Consider the following 15,874-nt stretch of genomic DNA (forward strand, 5'->3'; position numbering starts at 1 on the left):
CTGATTTCTACATTAAGGCATAAATATCTTTTCTGTATGTAAACACTGCACTTTAGTTGTGGTTGGGTGGAGTTCCAGCAAAGTGTTTTGGTGAGTCAAGGCACATAACAGGAAAGTGCAGAAGAGGGCATTCAGTGCCCTTCCAGAGCCTCAGACAAAGATCTCTATTACAAAGATTTACTCTTCCAATAGAACCATATTATTATACCTTATATGTCATTTTTCACACTGATTTCTTGCTTATCCTTTCACATTCCACAACATTAAGTTGGAGTTTTTCTTGTTCCCAAAAATGATGCTTTCCAAAGAGGTGTTCTTCCCCAAAGTAAAAGCAAACTCATCCTGTCTAAATCTTACTCCATGTGCATTTCTAATTTATTGATTGCTGGTGTTTTTTATGAGTTTTGGATTTTGCTTTTTATTAATTTGGAGGTTTTGCTTTTATTTTGTTTTACAAACTGTGAATGAAATTGGTTCTTTTTTACAGAAACAGTTTTATACATGCCTAGGAATAGCTTTTCTTCCTAGGCTGTTCAGACAAAGGCAGTGAAGCTTTACAGAGCTGTCAGTACCTATAGAGGGGCCCAAGGTCTTCAGAAAAAATTGGCTAATAAATCTGCTCGAAGAGAGCTTTTCTACTAGTGCTTGATATATGCACAATATTTCATACTTTTAATATTACTACTGTATATAGAGAGAGAAATACACATATATAAAGATATTTTAGAAAATCTTGCTTATACATTTACACTAGATGGTTATAAGGCTGGTCACTGCCCATCAAGCCTACAGCAGTCAACACCAGTGAAGGGTGCAGTGAAAAACCTGTACTAGAAGGCAGTTTTGGCACTTACCCTACCTAAATGTTTCAGGGAGATGGGTCATCTGCTACAGTCTTCAGTAAAAGCTGACTAACAGGTTTTCACCCCTCCCTGCATCTTTCCTCAGCCAGGGTCCTAGAGCAGTGCAAAACCTCCTCTAATACCTTGTGTCTTCCTGCCCACCTGCAGGTAGAAATACCAGACATGCAAACTAAGCCACAACTTTATCCTCTACTTTCATTTTGCCTCCTACAGAGCTCTGCAAGTGTTACCACCTCAGAGATAAATCAGCACCTCCTCCATATCTCTCTCTGCATGGCAAGCTGCAATGTCACCAAGTGATTATAGCAGGTCCTATCTCCCCAAAATTCCATTTTTATTTCCCATTTTAGAGTTTGCAGTAACTCAGAGGAAACGATTACTGGGAATGGAAATCCATTCATATACAAATCAAATAAAGCAGACACAGCAGTATAGACTTTCTCAAATGTCCAACGCTGCCATAATCCCATTATTCTGCAGAGACTGTTCTGTATCAGGAAGATGAACTCATTCTCTCCTAATGTATTTTCCATCTCTTCATAATGTGACATTTCACCTCTTCAGAAACTATCCATAATTACATGTGAGGAGGAGACTTCTATTCCCAAGATTCTGAACTTGCAGACCCAAATCTCATTTTTAGGTGGGGATGCAAGATGGATTTGATCCAATTTCAGTCTTCTAGCCAAACTGATCCTTTTTTTTTAAGAAAAAAATAGTTTTAGAAACTTCAAAATACATCCAGTAATCAAACTAGAAAATGTACAAGCCTTTCCACATTGCTTACATTGTTCCTCTCTCCTTATGCTGTGCTCTGCGAAGTTTAAAGTAATAAATTCATCATACTTAGACCACTCAGCATTCTAAGCTGACCCAAGGATAGAGTTGAAGAGCAAATGCGTGGGAAAAATAATCTAAAAAAAGCCAAAGAAAAATTATTATTTTCCATGCTTGGAAGGACAGGGCAGCAATCTCTTTGCTTTCCCTTGATCATTCTGGGCAAAAACATACATCTAAGTGAAAGTGCACAGACATTTTCTTAAGCAGCTGCTCAAGAAAGCTTTGTTGTAGCAACTGTGTGCAGCCTAAGGATGAGCTTATTAAAATGGCCACTTTGGCCATTGCCACCATAGTCTGACTGCTCCAAGTGTTGCTTAACAAATACAGTAAGACCGGGAAGTTGGATGAATCTCTGGAGAACACGTGTGCACGCAGGTATTGGAGAGAGGGGTGTCTCAGAAGGTGTAAGGGGTTAGAAGTGTTGCACTCTGTAACCTTTATTAGCTTTAATGCATCTTGGCACAGGAAGCTCGTAAGCATCTATTTATGCCTACCTGTAATTTGGTTCAGTGGTGTGTCTTTGTTTTATTTCTTTCATCTATTCCACTGTCTCAGTAAACCCAAAGGACCTAAACTTACAGAATTAAGCCAAGCCCTCCTGCATGTCCCTGACCACAGAAGCGTGCGTTCTGCTAAGCAGTCTCCCATTAGCAGCAGTGCTTCCCATAAGCCATGACAGCTGCCAGCTGGGCTCCAAAGGAACAGGAACCCCTGCCCTCGCAGCTGCCAGAAGTGGAGGGCAGGGGGCTGAACCCCACAGCGCATATGAGAGCCCTGCCGGCATTGACTCTCACTGTGTCACAGGGTGAAACCAGCTGAACTTTGAGATCCTGCACAAGGGCAAGGACATGCCTGTCTCTGGCTCGAGATCTGGATGCTTCACACAGATGTGCATCAGAAATCAATCTTTTAAATAGCGCCGGCTCTGCTTCTGTCCTTTTTTCACCCTTGCACAGTTGCAGTATTGAGAGTGCAGTCAAAATGGATTTTGCATTGTTTGCTCTGCAGGCACTGAGGCCCTTGCTCCTTTCAAGCTTTAGGCTGCTGTTGGTAGCAGGTGCTGTGCCCAGGCCCTCTGCTGATGGGAGCCAGATGTTCTCATGCCCATGGATAATTTTGCTTACCTGCTGTAAAGATTGAAGCCCATATGCCCTGGTGAGGTTTGCAGGTGTAAATTCTGCTCTAGCCATGCCAGTAATCACATAAAGGCCATCCACGTGTTAGTGTGCATAAACTATACATTTTTGAAAAAAAAAAAGTGCAAATTGCACTTGACTAGCATTGCAGCAGAGAGGCCCATTGCAAACCAACCCTGTGCAGCTGAAAAACCATGGAGGCACCACAGAGAAACAACTGCCTGGTAAAGCAGGCAGGAACCAGCACAATGAGCACCACTTCGGTCCTGTCGTGCCTGAGAGCATCAGGTAACTCACATCTTGAAATAGTTGAGAGCTGGCAGCAGGCCACCCAGGGAATTGCTTAGATGGCAGCTACCCAACGGGTTGGCAAACAAGCTTAGTTACCTAGTAAAGGTGGTCTGTAACTAAAGGGTAACAAAAATTATACTGTAAACGTTCAGAGCACTTTAAAGTGGTCAATTTAAAACAGGGCTCTGCCCACTGGAAGTGGTCCTTTGCCGAAGGCCTCACTGTGCTAGGGCTGGTTTGTCCAGAAAAAACAGTGTTAGATGCATTCTGTGCGGGCTGGGAGGAATGTTTTCTCACTGATATTTATGTGGCATGCTAAGATCTGACAGCCATCCAGAGGGGTTTGGGCCAATATTTCATTTTAAATACATGCTGCACACAGCCAAATAAAGGCACATGAAATGGCATGGCTTCTGAGGGATAAACCAAATGGCAGACCCTGTATGGTAAACCAGTGGCTACGGAGATATAGGTTGTTTCGACAGGAATTTGAGCTATGAAAGGATTTAAGGGGAAATTACCAACCAGTCTGGCATTCAAATGCCAAAATACACAGTCAGACTCTTGGCTGCACAGGCACGCTGTAATGCTCTTCAGCTTCACTTCAAAGGGAGAAGGGAAGTGGCAGAACTCCTCTGTGGAAACCTCAGCCTCTCCATGAATGCAGGAAATCACCATCACAACTCTGCCTGTTCGTCGGGATAAAATGAAACGGTGAAGAATTATATATGAAGAACTTTTCCTTCAGAGGAGAGGAGAAAGAACCAAAGGATTTGCTTCTCCCTCCATCAGAATGTTTATTATTTTGGGATAGATTTGTTGTGTATTTTTGGCTATTTTTTCCCCCAAAATAGTTTCTTAAGGCCAGGCAGAGACAGAGCCAGAACAAGTTGTAATGTTACTGTGGAACAGCTTTGCCTCCAAAAGATCTCTGTCTGCCTCAACCTGGGAAGGCCTTTCCAGTGTGGCTCCAGTCTCAGGCTCCTCTTCCCCAGAGTCCACACCTTCTACCCCAGGAGCCATTTCCTTTGGCCACATTCATAACGTGTATTCAAATCATCACCTGGTTTGTTTTCAGAGATAGTCAGATTTCTAGAAATATGTAAAAGGGGATGTTAAACACCTAGTAGACTAGGAAAAAGAAACACATTGGCAAAAAAAAATTAAGAGATGTAGTTACTTCTCATTTACAACTACGAAAGAAAAAAGCAGGGGAAAAGCTCCAAGAAAGAACAGTATCTATGAACAGGATCTTTTCTCTTTTGAATCTGGATCTAAGCAATAACCAGGCAGCATCCAAAAACTTTGGAAAACTCAGGGAGTTGATTTAGATCTCCTAGAACTCAATATCTTTGGGTGAGCTTTAAAATATAAAACAGAACAGTTAAAATAAGAGAATGGAGTGGCAGTAGAGGAAAAAATGCTTTACTTTTCAATTAGTTACAGTAAGGAAGAAGTAGTAAGAAGGGAGCCCAGATAATCCCAGGTTTAGGATAATTTCATACAAGACTAAACTTATCAGCTAAATATAAGGAATAAAAATTTTTGATTCCAAAACAATAAATATGGATTTCCATTGGAAGCAGTACCTGAAGACTTCATAGCCCAATTATTCATGAGAATGTGGATATTGTTACTAAAATCCTGAAGATTGCAGCCCAGATGGGTTTATAATTTCAAGACTTTTCAAAGCTTTGTTATTTTTTTAATTAGATATTCCAGGAGGTTCCTACACACTTGCATGGAAGCACTTGTAGCTGCAATATGCATTACAACCCACAAAGGTGTGAAAGTGAATCAGTCATTCCAAATGTACTTCTTAATGTAACACTGGCTTTCAAAGCAAAGGGTTAGCAGGTAAACTAGAGTTTATTCTTTACACCTGCTCAGACCAGGAAGATGTACCATAGGAAACACACCTCAGACACCTGGGATTTAGGCATAAGCTTGATTAACAAGTACCCCAGGGCTCTTGGTGTCGTCACACAAGAGAAAACCACTGGCTGAATGAGGTGGGAACGTGGTTGCACTTCTCCTGTGCGTGGAACCAGGACCAGGGTCCCAGCTGAAGGTGCACCATGACCATGGGTTGCTCATTGAGAGACCGTCTCATAGGTGCTGACCCCAGAAATTTGTGAGAATGAAGGGATAAAGCCTGCCTGGGAGCCAGTCTTTAAGCGGGGGCATGAGGCCAATTCACTAGTAAATAAATAGGTTGGTCATTTGGGACATATCTCAAAGCAATACAGGAAAGTAGCTAAAGGACCACAAAAACTACACTGGTGTCTATATGGCAATAGACTGAGGTTATTTTAGCAGTGTGAAATGTTTTCTGATTCCACCAGCACACAAAAAGTGCCAAAGTAATTTGCCAGTGACAATAATGTGTAGTGTAATGTTGAGGATGAAAAACCTTCAGTTGGGTTTCACCCAGTATAAACCATCCCTGGCTCTACTCCAGTAATATGCAGTGTTAACCACCTATATCTGGGCTTTTTATCTGAGTAGTAGCTGTCACTTGAATAGAGATAAATATTAAATTATGTCTATACTTAAGGCAGAGTCCTTAGTGTTGACTTAAAATGTAACTTTTATTTCTAAATCATTGCAGTGAATTTGTAAATCCCCTCCTTAAAGCTTTTGAAAAACATATTTTTTTTACTCTGCTATTTAACACCATAGTGTGATTCTAGCCAAAACCCAAAATCCCACACAAGGCAGATTATGTTCAGTTCTCTGACTGTCTACATATTTTCTTCTTCTATGTACCTTACAAGCCAAAGCCTGAATATAGCCCTAAAAGCATATCCTCAGCATACACTCAGGAGACCACATTCAGTATCCTGCCACCCATCATATTGAATTGATTGTTTCTACCAGGATTGTTAATAAAACCATAATTTCAAAAATGTCTCTTTACTTAAAACATTTTTTTCTAATGGTATAGTAGTTATGGCAACTGCTTCCTGCCACCTCTGCTGCCAAAAGCCACAATCCATCCATGAAAAAGAGCTCCTCCATCCAAACACATTTTTCAGTGGACAGCAGCATTCCCTGGCTGGAGCACATGCTTCCCTTCCCTTCTGGCAAACTGAAAGCCAAACAAAATCTGTAACAAATGTGAGCTAAGAGTGAGGAATTAAGTGAACTTCTTACAAATGACTTTGTATTTTTACACGTACATGCAATAGAAAAGAAATAGAAAAATCTCTCGGGGAGAGTCGAGGGGGAAAAAAAGCCAGTCAACCCCAAGGGCTGTTCAATGAAAGAAAATGTTTTCCTTTCTTAGAACACGTTTGGAATTCAAACTCTTAAAAGTCTTGGCATAATAGTAATTAAGAAATTGGTGAGTTATTTCCCCTTTTTTCTCAGTTTTATTCTACCACAGAGGTCAGTGGCAGGATTTCTTAAGTCTGGTGTATTTCCTGCCTGATGATCAAAGTTTGTCTTGTGAACCTGAAAATAAAACGTTCCTATTCTTTGCTAGTACCATAACTCTGTTTCTATGGGCAGGTCTTTCTGGTCTTGACACAAAATAATTCTTAAATTTCATGTTGGACAACATGCTAAAGCTTTTAGAAAAGCTTTACTATTACTGTATTAATAAATATTATTTATATAGGCTGTATTAATAAATATTATTTTCCTGCCGATGTGTGATTCCAGTGCAGAGTTATGTGGAGTTTGCTTGTCTTTCCCTTGCTTTGTTGCTTGTGACCTTTTACCCACTCAGAAAATAATTAGTACGTTTTCCAGCAGATAGTTGGATGATTTCATGCTCTCTTATTATGAGAAAACATCGTAACAGAGCAATGCTTTGAGCGAACAGTTCAATGTGCTGTTCCTCCAAGCCCCTGTGTAGTGAATATAAATTTATAAGAATGTCAAAAATTGAACGAATCAAGAATGAAAAGCTACTTATAAAGCAGGAATTCTCTAATATTGACTGAATTTGGAAATTTTATTAAAATGCAACACGACCATCATGATTCAAGTCACTTTGGGATTTTTGGCTGCATGTGAGAGGATAAGGCACGAGTTCCAGGTCTAATTAGGCATTGCACGCATTGTGATCATTAATAATTTCCACCACAGTAGCTTCAACCTACAAGATATTTTGCAAACAAATAGAAGAAACAGGGCGTAGACAGTGTAAGCACCCAAACAACACACAGTACACAAGCTTGAAGTCATGAAAAATAGAAGGGAAGGAAATGTAACAGCAGAGACATGGATCCAACCCAAATTTTGGGTCAGTATTACTACAGTTTTGCTCCCAGGTTCAGCAATGGGACTGCATTGCCCAGTACTCTGTGTTAATGCAGTGCTCACTCACTGAAACCCTTTTCCTCCCCAAGAAGCGCCCACCTTGCTGAGACTTTTGACTCCAAAATGGTTCTCACTGCCTCCATGCAAGTGATGTATTGTATAGCTGTGTTAGGCACTTTAGCTTCTTTTATCCAGTAAGTACAGCAGCAGGACTTCAGACTTTGGAAGTCCCTTCCCACCGGGCAGCTTAACCGCAGGAGTCATCAAGCAGCCCCCTCACACATGTCCTTAGTGTGTGACTGAGCTGTGTGGGTAATGGTGGAGTTACACAAACCCTCTCCACAGTAGTGGCACCTACAGGAATGTCTGCTCCCTGCTTTTGTCTCCAGTTCCCAACCTTGAGCTAGCACGCATTGCAGCAACAGAGGAATTAAAAGAAATGAGAAGAAAAAGCAAAGCATATACATATAATGACATGAAATAAATTGAACTTTGTATCTCCAAGGATTTACTGATTAATTCATTGCTTGGATTTTCTCCCAAATAAATTATGCTCGATTGATGCAAGACTAGTCTAACTAAAAGATAGCATTGCCATTCAAAACCTAATCCTAATCAAATATCCCCAAGTTCCCGTTAACTGTGAAGTTGAGCTGCAAGATTTCAGAATTTGCCTATGCTTACACAGGTCAAATGAAGTGGTGACAAATAGACACCAGAAGATATCCTTACCCCTTTTTCCCAGCTGAAGCAACTGCAAGACATAAAAGTCATAATTATCCTGTTTTAAGTCACACAGTGAGCAGAACCACAGCCAGGAATGTACCGTGGGCTTCTAGGCTCCAAAATAGTGATATAAAACAACTGTTCCTCTGTTACCAGGATTTTTTACAGCTGCTTTCAGCATCAGGTTTACGTTCTCAGTTATTTTTTTCATTCCAGTCACCTCTTGCAGCTGCATGCACAGAAGCAGTTCCACACTGCACACAGGAGTGCTGGCCCTGCCTACAGCAACTCTTGAAGCACCTTTAATTAGTCAACCCAGGCATCTTTGCTAATTGACAGAGAATCACAGAATCATTTAGGTTGGAAAAGACCTACAAGACTGTGGAGTCTAACCTTTGACTGACCACATGACCTTGTCAACTAAATGACAGCATTAATTGCCACATCCAGTGGACTCTTGAACACCTCCAGGGATGGTGATCCAACACCTTCCTGGTAGTTTGTTCCAATGCCTGAAAACCCTTTCCATGAAGAAACTGTTCCTGATGTCCAACCTAAACCTTCCCTGGCCCAGCTTTATGCTGCATCCTCTTGGCCTGTCACTATTTGCCTGGGAGCCCCCCACCTGTCTACAACATTCTGTGAGGTAGTTGCGGAGAGCAGGAAGGTCACTCCTGAGACTCCTTTTCTCTGGGATGAGCCCCCCCCAGCTGGCCCAAGTGCTCCTCATCAGACTTGTGCTCCAGACCCTTCCCTATCTCTGTTGCACTTCTCTGGACATGCTCCAGCTCCTCAGTGTCTTTCTTGCAGTGAAGGGCCCAGAACTGGACACAGCACTTGAGGTGTGGACTCATTAGTGCCCAGCACAGGGGCACAATCACTGCCCTGGTCCTGCTGGCCACACTATTGCTGATACAGGCCAGGATGCCACTGGTCACCTTGGCCACCTGGGCACACACTGGATCATGTTCAGCTGCTGTTCACCAGCACTCCCAGGTCCTTTTCCCCTGGGCAGCTCTCCAGCCACACTGCCCCAAACCTGTAGCACTGCAGGGGGGGTTTGTGACCCAAGTGCAGGACCCAGCACTTGGCCTTGTTGAACCTGTTGACCTTGGCCCATCAGTCCCTCAGCAGTGCCTTCCTGCCTTCCAGCAGATCAACAGTCCTGCCCAACCTGGTGTCTTCTGCAAATTTACTGAGTACACTCGATCCTCTCACTCAGATCATCAATAAAGATATTAAACAGGACTGAAGATATCAAACAGGACTGAAAAGTAAGCACCTAAAAGGTACAAGGATTGTGGCTTTTTCCACTGACCTTAGGATAAGATGAACAGTACCCTACAGGCTCTTGTTTCTCCCCGCTGGTCTCTATTGTTCTATGTAGGGGATGCTTCCCTGTTTGCTGCATCCCTGGTCTCCGATTGCTCCACAGACTGCATTATGGAACAATGGTTGACTTCTATGTGAGCAGGTCTATACAGACAAACACTGCTGTCATAAACTATTCCAGTGGCATGTTGTCTGCCAAGACTGTATTACACCATTCCTCTTATTAATTTTTTTAAGTCTAAATATATAAAACTGCTACAACTCTGTCATAGGCTTTCAAGAATGTAAAAAAAAATATTTTGACACTGGGGAGGGGCTTTCTCACCAGGACTTTTGAATCTGCATCTGAACAGGGTTTATAGGTGCCTTTTGGATTCAACAGAGAGAGAATGGGCACTTCATACATGTGATTCTTCTCACCCTACAGGGGATGTCCATAATAGGTTAGATGGATCACACATTAAAAACGTGTATTTCTTTCCAGTGACAAAGGGACATGGGGTTCAGATGTAGACAGCTACAGTGCAGATGTCTGTAGCTGAGTGAGAGGAATCTCATTCCACATTTCAAGGGCTGAAAGTGCTTGGGAGCAGTATCCTGTTTCCAAAGAGTTTTCAAGTAAAAACTGAGTTCCAAATGGCTATAATTCTTTCCAAAAATTGACTGGATGAAGGCAGGTTTGTTCTGCAGCATTTTTTTTCACTGAGCTACCATTGTGAGAATTAGTAATGTTCCAATTCAGACTCTCTCCCTCCCTATCATCCCTCCTCCTTATGTCTTCCAGCTCTTACTTCATTGGAAAGTTATCTTCAAGCTCATAAGAAACCATACCTCTTCTCCTCATAGAAAATATCTGCAGTGAATTCAAATCCCCTCAGAATGTAAAGGTCGCAGTGATTGCCAGAAAAATGCTTTGCTCACCTCCCCCTGCCCACAACATATTCATGTGGAGTGACCTAATTTTTATGCCAAGACTTATTTGTGGGGGCCTTTTTTAATTAAAATGAAGTTGTTTAAAATCAAATTATGAAGGCCTTGGAGAGATGCACAAGTATTTCCTTCACTTAGCCTTGATATACATACAATATTAAAATCGTATGTAACTACAGAGCTTTCAATTTTTCAATTATATATTAGTACTGGTTATTACAACTCGGTATCCCTGTTACACATCAATATTGGTAAGCCTTCAGTTTCAATGAGCTGTGACTATGAGATCCAAAATGTGACCATGAAATACATGGAGGCTTTGAATGCTATGCATTGTGCAGAATCTCTCAGTGAGTAAATCTTGTTGCTGTGCTACAAGAACAAAGGGAGTCCAGCTTCTCGCCCATTCGCTGTGTGTGTACTGCCACTATCTCTTCTTTTTTGGCTTCTTTAGTCCATGGTGAATAAATATAATCAAGCCAGCTGCTGCTTTCATGTCTGTGCAGTTTTTCCGCAGGTGTCACTAAATTCTCTTGAATGTGTTCCAGCTCATTCCCTGAACCCCCAACATCCAAAGCGAAGTTTATTTTTTCGCTTATAACCAGATAGTAGTTATAATTTAACCATATATTAACCAAATTATGAGCTGAATGCCTTATCTGAGCCACCAAAAAAAAAAAACCTTGACTCCCTTTCCTGAGCTGATACAGTTGATTTAAATGCCTTTAAATCCAACGAGTGCACAGAGCAATGGAAAGCTCAACACTCCATATGCATCCACGCTGGCCATAGCACTAAGACAGGCAGAAGTCTTGACTCGTGGAGGGAGCACACTTTGGAGCAACTGGTGAAAGTTTCTGTGCCTGGTTCCTGGGAAGTTTCTTTTTATCCCACTACTTTAGCCGCAGGTTTACATGCAATCACATTCAAAAGAGGAGCCTCAAAATACAGGGGATCAAACATTTGCAGAAGGCATTAGATCTCTCAACTCCTTTTGCCACCCAAATGATTTCTGCTCTAAGCAAAGGTGGTGTTCAGTGTTCTTTCATTTATATTGTTTATTATTAACATGTATTTGGTTCCAATCATGAAACTGAAGTAATTGTAAAAAATTACCGCTACAGAATGCAAGGATCCTTCATCCAGCACTTTATGTGAACACTCTCATCTTCAGGGTTCAGTATAAATTGGAGCCCGTTACTGAGTTTTCAGAGGTTATAAATATAAAAGGGGTTTTTTTCCTCCTTCAACTATTACAACACAAACCAGAAAGTGACTAGTAAAAACATGTCTTGTTCTTCCTATTGCAGACAACTAGGCTAATTTAAAAATCAAAATATTCAGCCCTACCTATTAAAAAAGGCAGTGACAAGTGGCCAGAGCTTCCCCTTGCTAACACCTGTCATTCCATGTAGCTCTGTGGGCTTTGGTGGAATGACTCCACATTGCACCCACATAAATAAAACCACTTTTGGCCCAACAACCACAGATTTATAAGGGTCAATGTAAAGCAATGGCATCAGTAGCTTCTAAAAAAAACAAATATTTTAAGTGCAGTGCCTAAGTCCTGAGTAATTTTAACACATTTTCACCACTCACCAAATGTCACATTGTCATGTTTACAAAAATATGAATGCTTTCATGTGGCCTAGGAAAGTAATATTTGCAGTGCAAAGTTTACCTTCTTATATAAAAGTGTTTTTCCTCAATTTTCCTGTTGGTCTAACATAGAATCATCAGGATGACTTCTACTTTTGCACACAAAATTACAGAATTAAGGTAGTGAGCTATTTCTTCGAGTATTATTAGCAAATTTTGTTGTGTGTAAGTGTGCATGACTAAAGGTTGTTTAGTGCCATCTTTTGGGTGGTCCTAATACTACAGAACGGCTTCATCAAATCAATTATACATTTGACACCAGTTATGTGTCCAGGAAGCCGTGTGTTACTAGATCCCGAAACTTGTTCCTAGGGGTTGTGGGGGTTTTATCCAAGATTTTGCTTCCTGATGTGCATGAGCTCTCTAAAGAACAAACAGGCAGAGGTGACAGGAGCTGTAATCTAGGATAAATCTCACCACCACTCTCTAGAAACAAGTTTAGGGATGTAGTAACACACAGTTTCCTATCCACGGTTCAGTGAGGACAGTACACAGCTGAGTGGCAGCAGTCAGATGACAAAGAAAGTCAAAGTGAGGATGAATTGCTGGGAGTGTTTCCATGATGCATAAAAAACCACCCCCCAGCCCTTTCCTAGTACACAAATCCCCAAATCCCCAGCAGCAAAATATTTTCCTATTTAGAAATACTGGTTTTTTCCAACTTTGGCCAATGTTCATGCTATTTTATAAGATAATTATCTACGTATCTCAGTCACACCCTATATCACCAAATTTCTTTCTTCTGACTCCTAACATAAGATCAACAGCAAACCCATTAATTTAGTTGTTTATATTCTGTCTTAATCCCATATTCCTTGGTGGGTCTAAAAGTAGACCGTATGTCAAAAACAGACAAAACCCAAGCATACAAAACTCCAACTTAACACCTGCACTGATGACACAGAATTAGAAGCATGCATAAAATATTTATGCCATGGTACCTAGTCCATGATAACTAATAACCAAATCTAACCATAAACCCCTGCCTTTCCAACCAATGGTCTAAAGCAGGATTAGATGACAATGTCCCTTTGAAAAAGCTGGTGGTCAACTAGTTTCATCTTCAGCAAGAAGAAACTGAATGTAGTGAAGTAGATAATGCTTTCAGCAGGGTTTCCTTTTCCCCTAATGAGATGGGGGTCCTTTCTACCCCTACTCCTGGACAAACAAGCCATAGCAAAGCCAATTTCACCTGTGATAGGGAGAGTACAGGGCTTGGAGGTAGTCGGGCTTTGGATGCCTCCTTGCAGCAATGTAGGCACACAAAGAGTGGGCCAAGGTTCGTACTGTGCTCCCTGACTCATGGTCCCGGAGACAGCACAGAGAGAGCCAAACGAATTACTCATGTGTGGAACAGCATTTATTTACAGCACTTGGCCCTGGAGTCTAGAGCACCAGCTGATCCTTTTTTGCTCGCTGTTGGGGTTGAAATGACATACGCACACACAGCAAAATGTTGGACAAGGCAGCCTCTCCAACGAAATGCTGATGTCTGTAATTAAACTTATCTCTGTGTGGTAACAATCCCCAGGCACCGCTTCCTAGTCCAAGTGCTTGTTGGAAGCTTTCTGGAGGTGTCAGAAGGTTTGCATTCCCCTACTCTTGGATAATCAAACACTGCTCACAAATTCATTTGGATGTTGAAATAAGCCCAGGCAGGAAATTTATGCATGTATGTTTTGGAGCATTTTAGGGACACGAGTCTGGAATCTGCTTCCTTCATCAGCGTATCCCTTCTTCTGCTGTGGTAGGAGGTAGATACACGTAATTCAGTCTTGAAATGCATCGGGTTCAGTTTTACAGCTGTCATGCCCTCTGTTTCCATCCCTCTTGTTGGAAAGCAGGTCTATCTATGTGCACCTACAGCAGATCTTATCTGGAATCAGCACCCGTGAGAGGCCACGTAGGCTATGGATGCAGCAGTCTCTAACATCAATAATTGGTCTCTTTTCACTGGTACTAATAATTAAATGTCTGGCTTGTGGACAACCACTGCTTATATTGCTCAGAGCTAGAGCTTTGGGTACTTTTCACATCATAACTGTACAAATGACCTAAAGGGAGCTAACACACAATGTATTTCCATAGTTCTTTGCACAGTCAAGATGAATTGCACCATGCTAAGAGAGAGGCAGGGCTGTGTCAGGACACTGCCGTAGGCAGAAGCGAAGAAGAGACTTCCAGCCACACAGATCAAAGCCCTTGAAGGCAGAAGAGATGCTCGAATGACAAGAAGTCAGTAAGCCTCTGTTCAAGCACAGCTGTCCACCAATATGTGAAAAATACTGCGGGGCTGGAGCCACAGAGAGTAACATAAAGCAACATGTGCTGGTACTTTTAGCAGTGGGTGTTCTAACTGTCTTTGACTTTTGCTTTTCTGCCCTCCCTGAAACAAATAGCACAAGCTAATGTTGTCACTTACAGTTTCTGAGTGCTGTATGTCATAGCTTGAGTGTTTATAGTTTTTCAACTTGTTTCCGATAACATGTTTGAGTTTGAATTCTTTTGGAAAGGTAAAAACAGAACGTTTTTCTTGGAGAGCTTTGAAATCCAAATTGCAAAGCTGGCAGGGTCCCTCTCAGTTAAATTTGGTTTCACTTTTTTGCCTCAGTAACAATTTCTTTACACAACCTATTTTAGCTTATGTATTTACCATTTAAAGCAATGGCAGCTCAGCTGGCATCATTAGAATTATATAAATGTATGTTTTTATAAAGTAGAATTTTTTACCTGTTTGCTGAAATACCTGATGATGCATTGGTTTTAAAAAGTGTGTTACATGTGACAGCTGTGCATATTTGCGCTGTAGCTAGGATTTTTATACCACACCCAGTTCATAAATGTTATTGAGCAACAGCTTCTGACATTTTTAAATAATCAAGAAAGAAAATGTTGGTGAGGGAAGTAGCACAGAATAACACTGATTTCTTTCTTCCCAGATGATTAGAAATAGTGCTGATCTACTTTGGAAATGTAAGAACAATCCAGGTTCTGCAAGAGCCCTGCTATGAGACCTTGGAGGTCCCAGAGAAGTGGTTTCCCTAGCTGCTTTCATTTATGCCTTTGAAGACAAATAATATGTAACCAGACCATGCTTCCCCTTGGAATGTCAAACTCAAAAGCCCAAGAAGTCTCCTCCAGTCCATGTCCCTTATTAAGTCCCACACTTACTGAGGACCAGCCCAGCTTTTGCAAATGCTGAAGATCAGCCCGTCAGCAGCCACACGACTTCAACAAGCACCGCTACTGAGCCTGAAAGAGCCTGGATCGGCCACAGGCAGCTGGAGGACTCTCTCTCCTCTTCACCCGCTTGCATTTCACAAGGGACACGCAGATGTCCCTCTGCCCAGGTCTCAGCATGCAGCCAAGCAGACAGAGGCAACTGCAACCCAAAGAATTTGGGGTTGCCTCAGCTGTATTCCCCACAGATCCTAGAGTGCCAACAGGCAAACTGAGCATCTTTCACAACAGGAGAGGGCAATGCCAGCGGGTACAGGGATGTGATGTCTGCCCTCCAGTTATGCCCACCTTATGATTACAAATTATGGCTGAACTTGTGCAGGCAATAAAATTAATTTTATTGTTTCATGCATCATGAAATTATGATGCATCTTTCTGTCTGCGATATTTAAAATGCACATTTAAATTTATTTGGATTTAAAACTTATAATATTCTAAATAAACAGAAGGCAGAACTCAACAATAAGAGAATGAATCAAAATACTGGGATTAACTGTTAGATTTAATACTACCAGGAAAAGCTTTCCCCTACTTTACCCCCTCCCTCTCTTCTTAGGTCCACATATTCCTAGAAGATTTGAGACATTT

Source organism: Chiroxiphia lanceolata, chromosome 2 (assembly GCF_009829145.1).
Source record: "Chiroxiphia lanceolata isolate bChiLan1 chromosome 2, bChiLan1.pri, whole genome shotgun sequence".
Classification (NCBI taxonomy): Eukaryota; Metazoa; Chordata; class Aves; order Passeriformes; family Pipridae; genus Chiroxiphia; species Chiroxiphia lanceolata.